Here is a 14,513-nt window from a genome sequence, read left to right on the forward strand (position 1 = left end):
CATTTGAACATTTTGAAAGGAATAGAACAAAAGGTAGTCCGGTAGCCTAATCTCTGTGCTTTCTAAAACACAGTAAATGTTTAACCAATTTCTTAATGAATAATATATATAGGATATAAACAAAGACATAGATGAATAAATATATTTATAAGCATGCTGCTACCGTTTTTTCGTGGAACTGTGGCGTACTCCTGGCCTGACACGATCGATAGTAGTCGGCCACTTTGACCTCCAATAACTCATGTACTGTTCAATTTATAAGCCTGTAATTCATACCAATTTAGGTTTACACTAATATCTTCCTGAAGACACGTAGGTCGACGAAATCGGATGAACCGTTTAGGCCGGCCGGAGTGGCCAAGCGGTTCTAGGCGCTACAGACCGGAACCGCGCGACCGCTACGGTCGCAGGTTCGAATCCTGCCTCGGGCATCGATGTGTGTGATGTCCTTATGTTAGTTAGGTTTAAGTAGCTCTAAGTTCTAGGGGACTGATGACCACAGCAGTTAAGTCCCATAGTGGTCAGAGCCATTTGAACCATTTGAACCGTTTAGATTTAGGAAATTCGTTGCTGGGTGTTACTTGTATAATTTATCGTCAGATACTAAACTTTACACTAATAAATATATTGAAAATCTGATTACACCATCAGAATCGTCGTGCAAATAATGGTATTGTACATGTTTCTTTTCGCGATATCACGATTCATCTGGCTACTATTAATTTCTGTACGACTGTGGAATGTCTGCCATTAAGGTTTCACGAAGTCCGCCATCTTTGGCACTCCAAGCGTGTCTCCTTCATTGACACAGCGTCACAATGAAATTCCCAGCCACGTGGCTGGACCATTCGCAGGGCTACCCTTTTCGTCTGGCTAAAGTTCGGCAGCACGTGTTTGCCGCCGGGTCCCGGCTGGCCGAGCGGCCCGTGTGGCCGCACCAACTCCGGACTTTGAATATTTCCAGGGCGCCACAACTCGCCAGTTACCTCACAACTGTCAGAATATTAAGCAACTATAAATCGTAGAGCACAATAGAAAGCGGGTATCAAATTCAGATCGAGTGAATACTGGAACACACAAGCAGTGAAGGGCATTATTGACTTCGTTTAAGGACGTAAGGGACCTTGAAAATGATGAAAAAACAAGGTCCGACTGCCTCAGACTTTTACTGTCTTTCATGCAGAATTGTCTGCGATCTTGCGGGCACTGGAGCAGATGAGACATTCTTCCTGTCCTAAGTTTCTTGTCTGTTCCGATTCACTAAGTGCCCTTCACTCATTGTAACGTTTGTATCCAGCAGATAAAATAGTCCAGGCCATCCAGGATGCCCTCCTCCAACTACAGCAACTGGGGAAGGTGATGGCTTTTTGCTGGGTTCCGGGGCATGATGGCATTGCTGGGAATAAAAGGTCAGATCTCGGAGCCAAGGAGGCGTGTCTCGATCCACACGTATCTCAGTGTGCTATCCCCGTGCACGCACTCACCTCGCTGTTGAGCTCACGAGTCATGCGTCGGTGGGAGGATGAGTGGCTGGAAGTGACTGACAATAAGCTCCGTATAGTCGAGCCCACAACGCGTGTGTGGTGTACTTCCTTTCAGCCCCGTCGACGAGATGAGATTCTCCTCACTCGGCTTCGGATAGGCCACAGCCCTATGACGCATGGCTTCCTTCTCCGGCGAGAGGACCCTCCAATGTGTGGTGCTTGCGGCGTCCAGGTCACTGTGCGCCACGTTTTATTGGATTGCGTTTTATTTTCTGACCAGCGGGCCGCGGCTGACTTGCCAGCGGACCTGCCATCTCTTTTAGGCAACACTCGGACGAATGTGGTTAAAGCGTTAAAGTTCTGTGCCATGTCACATGTTGTTACAATGATTTTAGCGAGAGGATCTTAATTTGCTCACTGTGTGACAAGCTCGCCCATATTTTATGTAAGTGGCCAGCCAATGACAATTTCCTGTGCATTCTTGTTGCTACGTTTCCCCCTTCCTTACATTTTACTTTCTTGTGTAGCATTTTCCTTCTTTTCCTGCTTTCTTTGCGTGTGTGCTTCAGTTTTATTAGGTCTGTCGACATTCGTTCCTTTTAATGTGTGTCAAGGCGCTGATGACCTCGCCATTGAGCACCCATAAGCCGCAACACACACACACAAATGATGAAAATATGGATGGTTTATTGGTTATTACAAATTTTTTAAGTATGTTTTGTGAGAACATAAAGATTTTCAGAAGCAAATACTTTTATAAAGATGTCAGTTTAAGTCGCAGGTTGCTGAGTGAGACAAGTCCAGTTTTTCCTCTGTGACTTCTCTTGCTATGATCATTGAATTCGTGCACCTAACGACAATTTTTCCTTTGCTTCCAGCTTTGAACTGTTGGCCGCACTGTTTACTGTCTAGCATTTAGTTCTTTCCTGTAGTAATATCTTGAAACGTGTGTTTTTTGTTTGATGAAGGAAAGGCCGAGATCGGCCTCCAAAGGTTTCAAGAAAGGTTCTGGAGAACCAGACAGAAGGAATAGTGAACATAAACATTAAAAATATACGATTAGTTGATAATCATTTATCTAGTGATGGTACAGTGAATTTTACACTTTGTGATGCTTCTTCTTTTGTGAGTACAGAATCAAATAGAAATGTCTCTGCTCGCAGCTCTTCTATGAGTAAACTGTTTTCCAGCCAATAGTGGTAATGCAAAATACTCACAAATGTTATATTGCATATTAATATTCTTCAGAATCTGTAAGTTGCTTTGTAAAATGTAACCAATACAGGAATGTAAGGACACTGTAAGTGTAATAAAATTTTAAACTCAGTTTCCTCTAAGTTTTGTTTTCTGTAGCCTACTGCACCTTTTCGCTGGAACTGTTTACCCCAGAGGATTCAAATTCTAATAGTCAATTGTCTCAGGGCATGTCCATGAAGTGACGTTTTCTTACAAGGGAAACTCCCAAACGCATCTCCCTCAGATTTAGTGGTAAGAGTGCTCAGTGGACAGCCTGTTGAAACCTTAAAGCAGATCAAGCATGAAAACAAGAAAAAGGTGTACTGGACTGTGAAACAAAGGCGAAATAGAAACAGTGAACGGTCCAAGAACAAGAAGTGCAACATAGAGCAGCCGGGAGGGAAATGGCGTCGTGGAAAGGAAAGCAAAACAAAACAAAAAAAAGTGGTTACGGTGTTAGACTGCCAAGCGGGCGAGTATAGTGCATTCCTCCCTCGTGCCAATTTTTCTTCCTTTTTTTTCGCTGTCGGTTTTATTCAAATTTGTGTCGGTGTCGTGGTGTAACAACGAGGCTTAAGGTTGGGAACTATAGTAACAGCTCATTCTCCACAACTACTCTGCTAGTAGCTAAAAGGAAGTGGCTTTCGAATGGGAGCCGGAAAAGTTTGATGAAAAAGGGACATGTCAACCAAATCCCCCACCGGAAAACACGTCTGGTGTGTCATACTCGCCATTAGTGACAGTACGTGTGTCATTTGATAGTAAATCTCTTATCGACGCACCTAATTTGTACGACTGGCAAGTGAGTGAGATACGCTGCCTTGCCCGATGTAGGTGTCTGTATGAATGTGAATGTGATCACACCCAAGGAAATGATGAAAACGTAAATAGTTAGTCACATAATCTGCTATAAACGAACCCAACAGTTTCACAATCACTCAGTTTCTCTGTGTTCTGTCACAACGTATGTTTTTTAATGTTTTTGAAGTTGAATTCCGTTTTAGAAGTCTTGACTCCTGAATTCCTTTGTTGTAACGTAGTTCACAATCGTTTATTTGTTGTTTTCATTTATGTGAGACATCTACTCTCACTATTCATCACATTTACTTGCGACGGTAACTCGTTCTTACCAGAGGACTCATATTCTATGACTAATGTATAACATGGCAAAGTAAGAGCATATGGAATATCAGAGCATTTGTGGTTAGATTCAAGAGTTCCTAGATAACACAACGCAGCATGTCATTCTCAATGGAGAGAAGTCTTCCGAAGTAAGAGTGATTTCAGGTGTGCCGCAGGGGAGTGTCGTAAGACCGTTGCTATTCACAATATACATAAATGACCACGTGGATAACATTGGAAGTTCACTGAGGCTTTTTGCCGATGATTCTGTAGTATATCGAGAGTTTGTACCAATGGAAAATTGTACTGAAATGCAGGAGGATCAGCAACGAATTGACGCTTGGTGCAGGGAATGGCAATTGAATCTCAATGTTGACAAGTGTAATGTGCTGCGAATACATAGAAAGAAAGATCCTTTATCATTTAGCTACAATATAGCAGGTCAGCAACTGGAAGCAGTTAATTACATAAATTATCTGCTACTAGGCATTAGGAGTGATTTGAAATGGAATGACAAGATAAAATTAATCGTCGACAAAGCAGATGCCAGACCGAGATTCATTGGAGAAATCCTAAGGAAATGCAATCCGAAAACAAAGCAAGTAGGCTGCAGTACACTTGTTCCCCCCCGCTTGAATACTGCTCACCGGTGTGGGATCCGTACCAGATGGGTTTGATAGAAGAGATAGAGAAGATCCAACGGAGAGCAGCGCGCTTCGTTAAAGAAAAAAAATGGTTCAAATGGCTCTGAGCACTATGGGACTCAATATCTGTGGTCATAAGTCCCCTAGAACTTTGAACTACTTAAACATAACTAACCTAAGGACATCACACACATCCATGCCCGAGGCAGGATTCGAACCTGCGACCGTAGCGGTCACGCGGTTCCAGACTGAAGCGCCTTTAACCGCACGGCCACACCGGCCGGCGCTTCGTTAAAGGATCATTTAGTAATAGCGGAAGCGTTACGGAGATGATAGATAAACTCCACTGGAAGACTCTGCAAGAGAGACGCTCAGTGGCTCTGTACGGGCTTTTGCTGAAGTTTCGAGAACATACATTCACCGAGGAGTCAAGCAATATATTGTTCCCTCCTACGTATATCTCGCGAAGAGACCATGAGGATAAAATCAGAGAGATTAGAGCCCACACAGAGGCATACCGACAATCTTTCTTTCCACGAACGATACGAGACTGGAATAGAAGGGAGAACCGATAGAGGTGCTCAAAGTACCCTCCGCCACACACCGTCGGGTGGCTTGCGGAGTATGGATGTAGATGTGGAGTACATGGACTGCCAAGACTGCGAAAAGAGAACAAGCATCTCAAAGAGGGGACGGACTGTTCATAATGTTGTGAGAAAAATAAATAAACAGCACAAGAGAGTTTGGAACACTGATCGCCCGCTTGGTAGTCCAACACCATGACCACTTACACGCGACCCCACTGCTCTTTCAAGTTGCTCTGTACTGCACGTCTTACTTGGTAGTCCAACACCATGACCACTTACACGCGACCCCACTGCTCTTTCAAGTTGCTCTGTACTGCACGTCTTACTTGGTAGTCCAACACCATGACCACTTACACGCGACCCCACTGCTCATTCAAGTTGCTCTGTACTGCACGTCTTACTTGGTAGTCCAACACCATGACCACTTACACGCGACCCCACTGCTGTTTTAAGTTGCTCTGTACTGCACGTCTTACTTGGTAGTCCAACACCATGACCACTTACACGCGACCCCACTGCTCTTTCAAGTTGCTCCGTACTGCACGTCTTACTTGGTAGTCCAACACCATGACCACTTACACGCGACCCCACTGCTCTTTCAAGTTGCTCTGTACTGCACGTCGTACTTGGTAGTCCAACACCATGACCACTTACACGCGACCCCACTGCTCTTTCAAGTTGCTCTGTACTGCACGTCTTACTTGGTAGTCCAACACCATGACCACTTACACGCGACCCCACTGCTGTTTTAAGTTGCTCTGTACTGCACGTCTTACTTGGTAGTCCAACACCATGACCACTTACACGCGACCCCACTGCTCTTTCAAGTTGCTCCGTACTGCACGTCTTACTTGGTAGTCCAACACCATGACCACTTACACGCGACCCCACTGCTGTTTCAAGTTGCTCTGTACTGCACGTCTTACTTGGTAGTCCAACACCATGAGCACTTACACGCGACCCCACTGCTCTTTCAAGTTGCTCTGTACTGCACGTCTTACTTGGTAGTCCAACACCATGACCACTTACACGCGACCCCACTGCTCTTTCAAGTTGCTCTGTACTGCACGTCTTACTTGGTAGTCCAACACCATGACCACTTACACGCGACCCCACTGCTGTTTTAAGTTGCTCTGTACTGCACGTCTTACTTGGTAGTCCAACACCATGACCACTTACACGCGACCCCACTGCTCTTTCAAGTTGCTCCGTACTGCACGTCTTACTTGGTAGTCCAACACCATGACCACTTACACGCGACCCCACTGCTCTTTCAAGTTGCTCTGTACTGCACGTCGTACTTGGTAGTCCAACACCATGACCACTTACACGCGACCCCACTGCTCTTTCAAGTTGCTCTGTACTGCACGTCTTACTTGGTAGTCCAACACCATGACCACTTACACGCGACCCCACTGCTGTTTTAAGTTGCTCTGTACTGCACGTCTTACTTGGTAGTCCAACACCATGACCACTTACACGCGACCCCACTGCTCTTTCAAGTTGCTCCGTACTGCACGTCTTACTTGGTAGTCCAACACCATGACCACTTACACGCGACCCCACTGCTGTTTCAAGTTGCTCTGTACTGCACGTCTTACTTGGTAGTCCAACACCATGACCACTTACACGCGACCCCACTGCTCTTTCAAGTTGCTCTGTACTGCACGTCTTACTTGGTAGTCCAACACCATGACCACTTACACGCGACCCCACTGCTCTTTCAAGTTGCTCTGTACTGCACGTCTTACTTGGTAGTCCAACACCATGACCACTTACACGCGACCCCACTGCTGTTTTAAGTTGCTCTGTACTGCACGTCTTACTTGGTAGTCCAACACCATGACCACTTACACGCGACCCCACTGCTCTTTCAAGTTGCTCCGTACTGCACGTCTTACTTGGTAGTCCAACACCATGACCACTTACACGCGACCCCACTGCTGTTTCAAGTTGCTCTGTACTGCACGTCGTACTTGGTAGTCCAACACCATGACCACTTACACGCGACCCCACTGCTCTTTCAAGTTGCTCTGTACTGCACGTCTTACTTGGTAGTCCAACACCATGACCACTTACACGCGACCCCACTGCTGTTTTAAGTTGCTCTGTACTGCACGTCTTACTTGGTAGTCCAACACCATGACCACTTACACGCGACCCCACTGCTCTTTCAAGTTGCTCCGTACTGCACGTCTTACTTGGTAGTCCAACACCATGACCACTTACACGCGACCCCACTGCTGTTTCAAGTTGCTCTGTACTGCACGTCGTACTTGGTAGTCCAACACCATGACCACTTACACGCGACCCCACTGCTCTTTCAAGTTGCTCTGTACTGCACGTCTTACTTGGTAGTCCAACACCATGACCACTTACACGCGACCCCACTGCTCTTTCAAGTTGCTCTGTACTGCACGTCTTACTTGGTAGTCCAACACCATGACCACTTACACGCGACCCCACTGCTGTTTTAAGTTGCTCTGTACTGCACGTCTTACTTGGTAGTCCAACACCATGACCACTTACACGCGACCCCACTGCTCTTTCAAGTTGCTCCGTACTGCACGTCTTACTTGGTAGTCCAACACCATGACCACTTACACGCGACCCCACTGCTGTTTCAAGTTGCTCTGTACTGCACGTCGTACTTGGTAGTCCAACACCATGACCACTTACACGCGACCCCACTGCTCTTTCAAGTTGCTCTGTACTGCACGTCTTACTTGGTAGTCCAACACCATGACCACTTACACGCGACCCCACTGCTCTTTCAAGTTGCTCTGTACTGCACGTCTTACTTGGTAGTCCAACACCATGACCACTTACACGCGACCCCACTGCTGTTTCAAGTTGCTCTGTACTGCACGTCTTACTTGGTAGTCCAACACCATGACCACTTACATGCGACTCCACTGCTGTTTCAAGTTGCTCTGTACTGCACGTCTTACTTTTGGACCGTTCATTGTTTCTATTTTCCTTTTTTTCACAGTTCAGTACACCTTCTTCCTGTTTTCATGCTTCATCTGTGTTCAGTTTTTTGACGGGATATCCACTGGGCCATCTTACCACTAAATTTGAGGTGGTGCGGTGGGGAGTTTCCTTTGTTAGCTTCTTCGCTATAACATAAGGCACCACACGATCTGTTTTTAAAAGGATTTTGCCCGGAAAAAGGGTCGTTATTTACACATATTTCAAAATTTAAATTTTGTATATTATTTTTGACTCAATTGAAACTCAGCTTTGTAGAATAACACTGGCGCGGTTAGTTTAGGAGGATGAGCACGATGATGCTGATGTGTGAGTGGGACCGGAGAGCGAGTACTCCCTCGCTGAGAGAAGACGTGGAGCCAGCGTGTAACTAGCCGCACGCCGTGGGCCCTGCGTTGTGTCCTCTGCGGACTGACAGTCGTTAAGTGCAAGTGTTTGGTTCTGCCAGAATGAACGAGGTACACAGTGTCTCAGCGTGTGCAGTCGGTGCGTCATGACAGCTTAGTCCCAGGTGTGGATATCGCCTTCGGTAAGTGCAGTTGGTGTTGGTTCCCATTGAAAGCACGGCTGCGGATGTAGCTTGTGGACCAAGTTATTCCTGATGGTGTGTGGAGCGCAGTCAGTTCTGGTCGTTTGTGTGTTGTGGTCTTCAGTCCTGAGATTGGTTTGATGCAGCTCTCCATGCTCCTCTATCCTGTGCAAGCTTCTTCATCTCCCAGTACCTACTGCAGCCTACATCCTTCTGAATCTGTTTAGTGTATTCATCTCTTGGTCTCCCTCTACGATTTTTACCCTCCACGCTTCCCTCCAATACTAAATTGGTGATCCCTTGATGCCTCAGAACATGTCCTACCAACCGATCCCTTCTACTAGACAAGTTGTGCCACAAACTTCTCTTCTCCCCAATCCTATTCAATACCTCCTCATTAGTTACGTGATCTACCCATCTAATCTTCAGCATTCTTCTGTAGCACCACATTTCGAAAGCTTCTATTCTCTTCTTGTCCAAACTAGTTATCGTCCATGTTTCACTTCCATACATGGCTACGCTCCATACAAATACTTTCAGAAACGACTTCCTGACACAAATTTCTCTTCTTCAGAAACGCTTTCCTTGCCATTGCCAGTCTACATTTGATATCCTCTCTATTTCGACCATCATCAGTTATTTTGCCCTCCAAGTAGCAAAACTTCTTTACTACTTTAAGTGTCTCATTTCCCAATCTAATTCCCTCAGCATCACCCGACTTAATTCGACTACATTCCATTATCCTCGTTTTGCTTTTGTTGATGTTAATCTTATACCCTCCTTTCATGACACTGTCCATTCCGTTGAACTGCTCTTCCAAGTCCTTTGCTGTCTCTGACAGAATTACAATGTCATCGGCGAACCTCAAAGTTTTTATTTCTTCTCCATGGATTTTAATACTTACTCCGAATTTTTCTTTTGTTTCCTTCACTGCTTGCTCAATATACAGATTGAATAACATCGGGGATAGGCTACAACCCTGTCTCACTCCCTTCCCAACCACAGATTCCCTTTCGTGCCCCTCGACTCTTATAACTGCCATCTGGTTTCTGTACAAATTGTAAATAGCCTTTCGTTCCCTGTATTTTACCCCTGCCACCTTCAGAATTTGAAAGAGAGTATTCCAGTCAACATTGTCAAAAGCTTTTTCTAAGTCTACAAATGCTAGAAACGTAGGTTTGCCTTTCCTTAATCTAGCTTCTAAGATAAGTCGTAGGGTCAGTGTTGCCTCACGTGTTCGAATATTTCTACGGAATCCTAACTGATCTTCCCCGAGGTCAGCTTCTACCAGTTTTTCCATTCATCTATAGAGAATACGCGTTAGTATTTTGCTTCCGTGACTTATTAAACTGATAGTTCGGTAATTTTCACATCTGTCAACACCTGCTTTCTTTGAGATCGGAATTATTATATTCTTCTTGAAGTCTGAGGGTATTTCGCCTGTCTCATACATCTTGTTCACCAGATAGTAGAGTTTTGTCAGGGCTGGCTCTCCCAAGGCCGTCAGTAGTTCCAATGGAATGTTGTCTACTCCGGGGGCCTTGTTTCGACTCAGGTCTTTCAGTGCTCTGTCAAACTCTTCACGCAGTATCGTATCTCCCATTTCATCTTCATCTACATCCTCTTCCATTTCCATAATATTGTTCTCAAGTACATCGCCCTTGTATAGACCCTCTATATACTCCTTCCACCTTTCTGCCTTCCCTTCTTTGGTTAGAACTGGGTATCCATCTGAGCTCTTGATATTCATACAAGTGGTTCTCTTCTCTCCAAAGGTCTCTTTAATTTTCCTGTAGGCAGTATCTATCTTACCCCTAGTGAGACAAGCCTCTACATCCTTACATTTGTCCTCTAGCCATCCCTGCTTAGCCATTTTGCACTTCCTGTCGATCTCATTTTTGAGACGTTTGTATTCCCTTTTGCCTGCTTCATTTACTGCATTTTTATATTTTCTCCTTTCATCAATTAAATTCAATATTTCTTCTGTTACCCAAGGATTTCTATTAGCCCTCGTCTTTTTACCTACTTGATCGTCTGCTGCCTTCACTACTTCATCTCTCAAAGCTACCCATTCTTCTTCTACTGTATTTCTTTCCCCCATTCCTGTCAATTGTTCCCTTATGCTCTCCCTGAAACTCTGTACAACCTCTGGTTCTTTCAGTTTATCCAGGTCCCATCTCCTTAAATTCCCACCTTTCTGGATGGGCCTCTAATTGTGGCTAATGTATTTGGGAATGGAATTACGGCAGTAGCGATGGAGGACATAGTGAGAGCACTGGGAGTGCTCTAAATGAAAGCATTCTAACGTTCTTTTAAAATGTAACGTTCTGTTAAAAATGTAGTAAGAAACTTTACGATTACGTTAAATGAATGTCTGATCTGTGGAATGGATACAAAAACTCGAATTGTCGTGTTGCGTGTTGTAACTGCAGGTGATGTCCTTACTCTGTGTTATTATTAGCTAAACTTTACACGAATCGATTGGGCAATGCAACTCCCAATGCCAATAAAGAAATACAATCACTGCAAAGTACATTCAGTCCCTTAAGCACTGAAATCTATAGCCCAGTTCACATAACAAACAAATTAAACTGTCTTACCTCAAAAGCAGCAACGGAGTAACGCGATAAATTCTGGTCACTCATAAAAAAAAGGAATATGCTAATTACAGGCTCAACAGTGTGCAATGCTGGCCATAATACTTGAAACGCACTTGAAATTCATTTGGCTGATAAATGAGAACATTTAAGAAAATTCAACTTCTTTAAAAATTATATGACCTGGACTGGGAGGCGGTACTGATTATGGTGAATTACTAATACTCATTATTTTAAGCAAAGTTATGTTGCAAGTTAAGTTTGTCTTCTCAAAAACATCTGACAATTGAAGCTACATTAATCACAATTGAATCACAAGCAATTTAAACAGCAAGTATTATCTAACATCATTAATCCAACATAAATGCAAATCATCACATCAAACACACCTCTGTTAACAAATCTTAAAACCACCACAAAAATGAAATATTTAACTAGCCTCTTTATCAAAATCGTTTGCGTACATTTAGGGGTTACTCAAAAATTACAAATTATCAGCCAACTCATCTATACTAACGCACTGGAAAAAAACAGATATCATAATTATTTGATATTTTTACCTTATTTCCTTGAAGGCTTCCACGTTCAACATTACCTACATTAATCTAACTCTTGGTGAGTTCACACAGCACACCACAGAAACTGCCTACTACATCGTCTTTCCCTCACAGACAGCTACCAGCGCTCTCTCACTCCAACAAAGCAGTATCTTTGGCTCCGCGGTCGCGTACAGTCAGCGATCCGCATTATCGAGCCTATCAGAGATATTATTCATTTATAGTATAATAGTTTCTTTTTAATTGGTTAATATTCTTATTTTACTCATCGTAAATTTTCTCATTACATTTTTTAACAGGACGTTACTTTTTAAAAGAAGATTGCAGCGTTAAATTAAAACTGTGTGGATTTCACCGTCCTGTTTACCAGATACAGGTTTAGTTTCAGTGTTCACATAGTAACGCAATGGAAAAACCAATGTGCCAAGTGATTTAGGTGATATTTATCGATAGTTAAATTTGGTAGTTGATTTAGTTAAGTAAGCTGTCTAGCTCGTTCTTTTGTTAAGTAAAAATCATTCTTGGTAACTTGATTTCTTTGCTATAAATCTACTAATCACTCCAAGCGGTAGTGGTGTCAAAGTAAAAAATACACTGATCAGCCAAAATATTACGACCACTGCCCACTGCAAGGTTAGATCCCTCCTTGTGGCGTTGTGAGCACGTAACGCAGTAAGAATAGTATGTAAGCTGAGCAGAGACGGGGTTACCATAGCGAAGATATGTGTTGAAATTGGAGAAATTCACTGCGATAAGGGACTCCGATAAAGGGTAGATTATTATTGGCCGGCCTTTGTGGCCGTGCGGTTCTAGGCGCTACAGTCTGGAACCGCGCAACCGCAACGGTCGCAGGTTCGAATCCTGCCTCGGGCATGGATGTGTGTGATGTCCTTAGGTTAGTTAGGTTTAATTAGTTCTAATTTCTAGGCGACTGATGACTTCAGAAGTTAAGTCGCATAATGCTCAGAGCCACTTGAACCAAGATTATTATTACGCAGAGCTTGTGAACGAGTATCTCCAAAACGGCGGAGAACGTTCAAAGATTCACATGCTATTGTCGTGAGCATCCACGAAAAATGGTAGAAGGACAGTGAAGCTATCACTAGGCGCTAAGTGTTTGGATGTCCACAACTCTTCACAGAATGTGGCGTTTGAAGGCTAGCCTGGTGTGATCGGTGGCACCCCTGGTGAAAGACTACAATGCCGGTGGACGCACATGTGTTTCGGTGCACACCATTCAGCGCACACTGTTGAACAAGGAGTTCCTCTGCTTACGACCCCTCCGTGTTCACATGTTGGCCCAACGTCATCATCAACTACGACTGTAGTGGACCATGGATTATTGAGATTGGACCTTGTATTGCTGGACACTTGTCGGTTCGTCGGATAAATCACGCTTTTGCTACACCAGATCGACGGGTGTCTCCACAAACGCCTGCTCGAAATGTGCACCCAGGCTGGAGGGAGCAGCATTATGCTATGAGAGACATTCTCGTGCGCTTGTATAAGTAACCAAAGACATCATGTCAGCTGCAGATCACCTACATCCCGTCATGCCTGATCCCTTCCCTGACTACGACGTCATCTTTCAGCAGTAGAAATGTCCGTGCATGATGGCGAAATCAAGTTAATGTCCTGGCCACCAAATTCGTCTGATGTGAATCCGATGGTTCCCGTATGTGTCGCCATCAAGCACCACAACAATGTGCACAATCAGTGGCCGGTTATTTAGGGGAATTACGTGACCTATGCGTAGACCCCTGGTGCCACATAGCTCCACAGATCTACCAACAACCTGTAGAATCGATGAGACGCATAATCGGTGATATAACGCGTTACAAAGATAGCCCACCAAACTATTAAGTAGGTGGCCATAATGTTTTGGGTCGTCAATGTATTATATTCACATTACCTGATTAATATTAGCGTTTAACAGCTGTTGTGTTGCAGGGGCTTTTACTATTTACTGAATTTGTAGTACTGTAATAGTTGTAAGGCCAAATGAAAGTGATACAAGCTGAATGCTCAGTCTAGAGTAAATGTCGCCATGTAAATGGATTTCCTTTTAGAAACAAATCGCCTGATCACCATTTACTGTTAAAATGATTGATCTATTTGCATATCATTGTTTGTTTTTTGAAATGAATTAAATCTGTTGAAACATTTAGAATATTTTGCTTTAGAAATTTTTTGAAAGTTTTACTTAAAAGATTTTTAAAATTTATGGAACGTTTGAAAGGTGGAAGTTTTAAATGTTTGATTTCTTCATTTACTGTACAGTTTACTTTAACATTTTGAGTATTTGGTTCATAACAAAGTTTACTTAAATTCAGATTTAAACTTCCATGGTTTCGTAATGATAGTAAATAAACACTATGTTTACAGTGCAAGAGTTTTCAGCAAGTTGTAATTTTGAAATTGCGTGGTCTCTGGTATTTAGTGGAGTAAATAAGTTCTACTAAATAATGGTTAAATATCTCTCATCCCGGCATCTGCCCTACTCCACAAGCTGAGAACTGCCCGTTTGTTCCAAAATAATTAATATTCTTCTGTTCATAACTTCGTTTGAATTTACATTTTAAAAGTATGGGACCAGATTGGTAGCAAAACATTGTTTTGTCTAGTGGGGGAGGTTCTTCTGTTGCTTGTAAGTAAGGGAGGCCGTCATTTGTGTATACTGCTCCATGCTCATGAATTGTTTCATATACAATTATTATGGAAGAATCTTGCACACAAGGAGCATACTGGGGACCTCTTACCTGACCA

Source organism: Schistocerca nitens, chromosome 2, assembly GCF_023898315.1.
Source record: "Schistocerca nitens isolate TAMUIC-IGC-003100 chromosome 2, iqSchNite1.1, whole genome shotgun sequence".
Taxonomy (NCBI): domain Eukaryota; kingdom Metazoa; phylum Arthropoda; class Insecta; order Orthoptera; family Acrididae; genus Schistocerca; species Schistocerca nitens.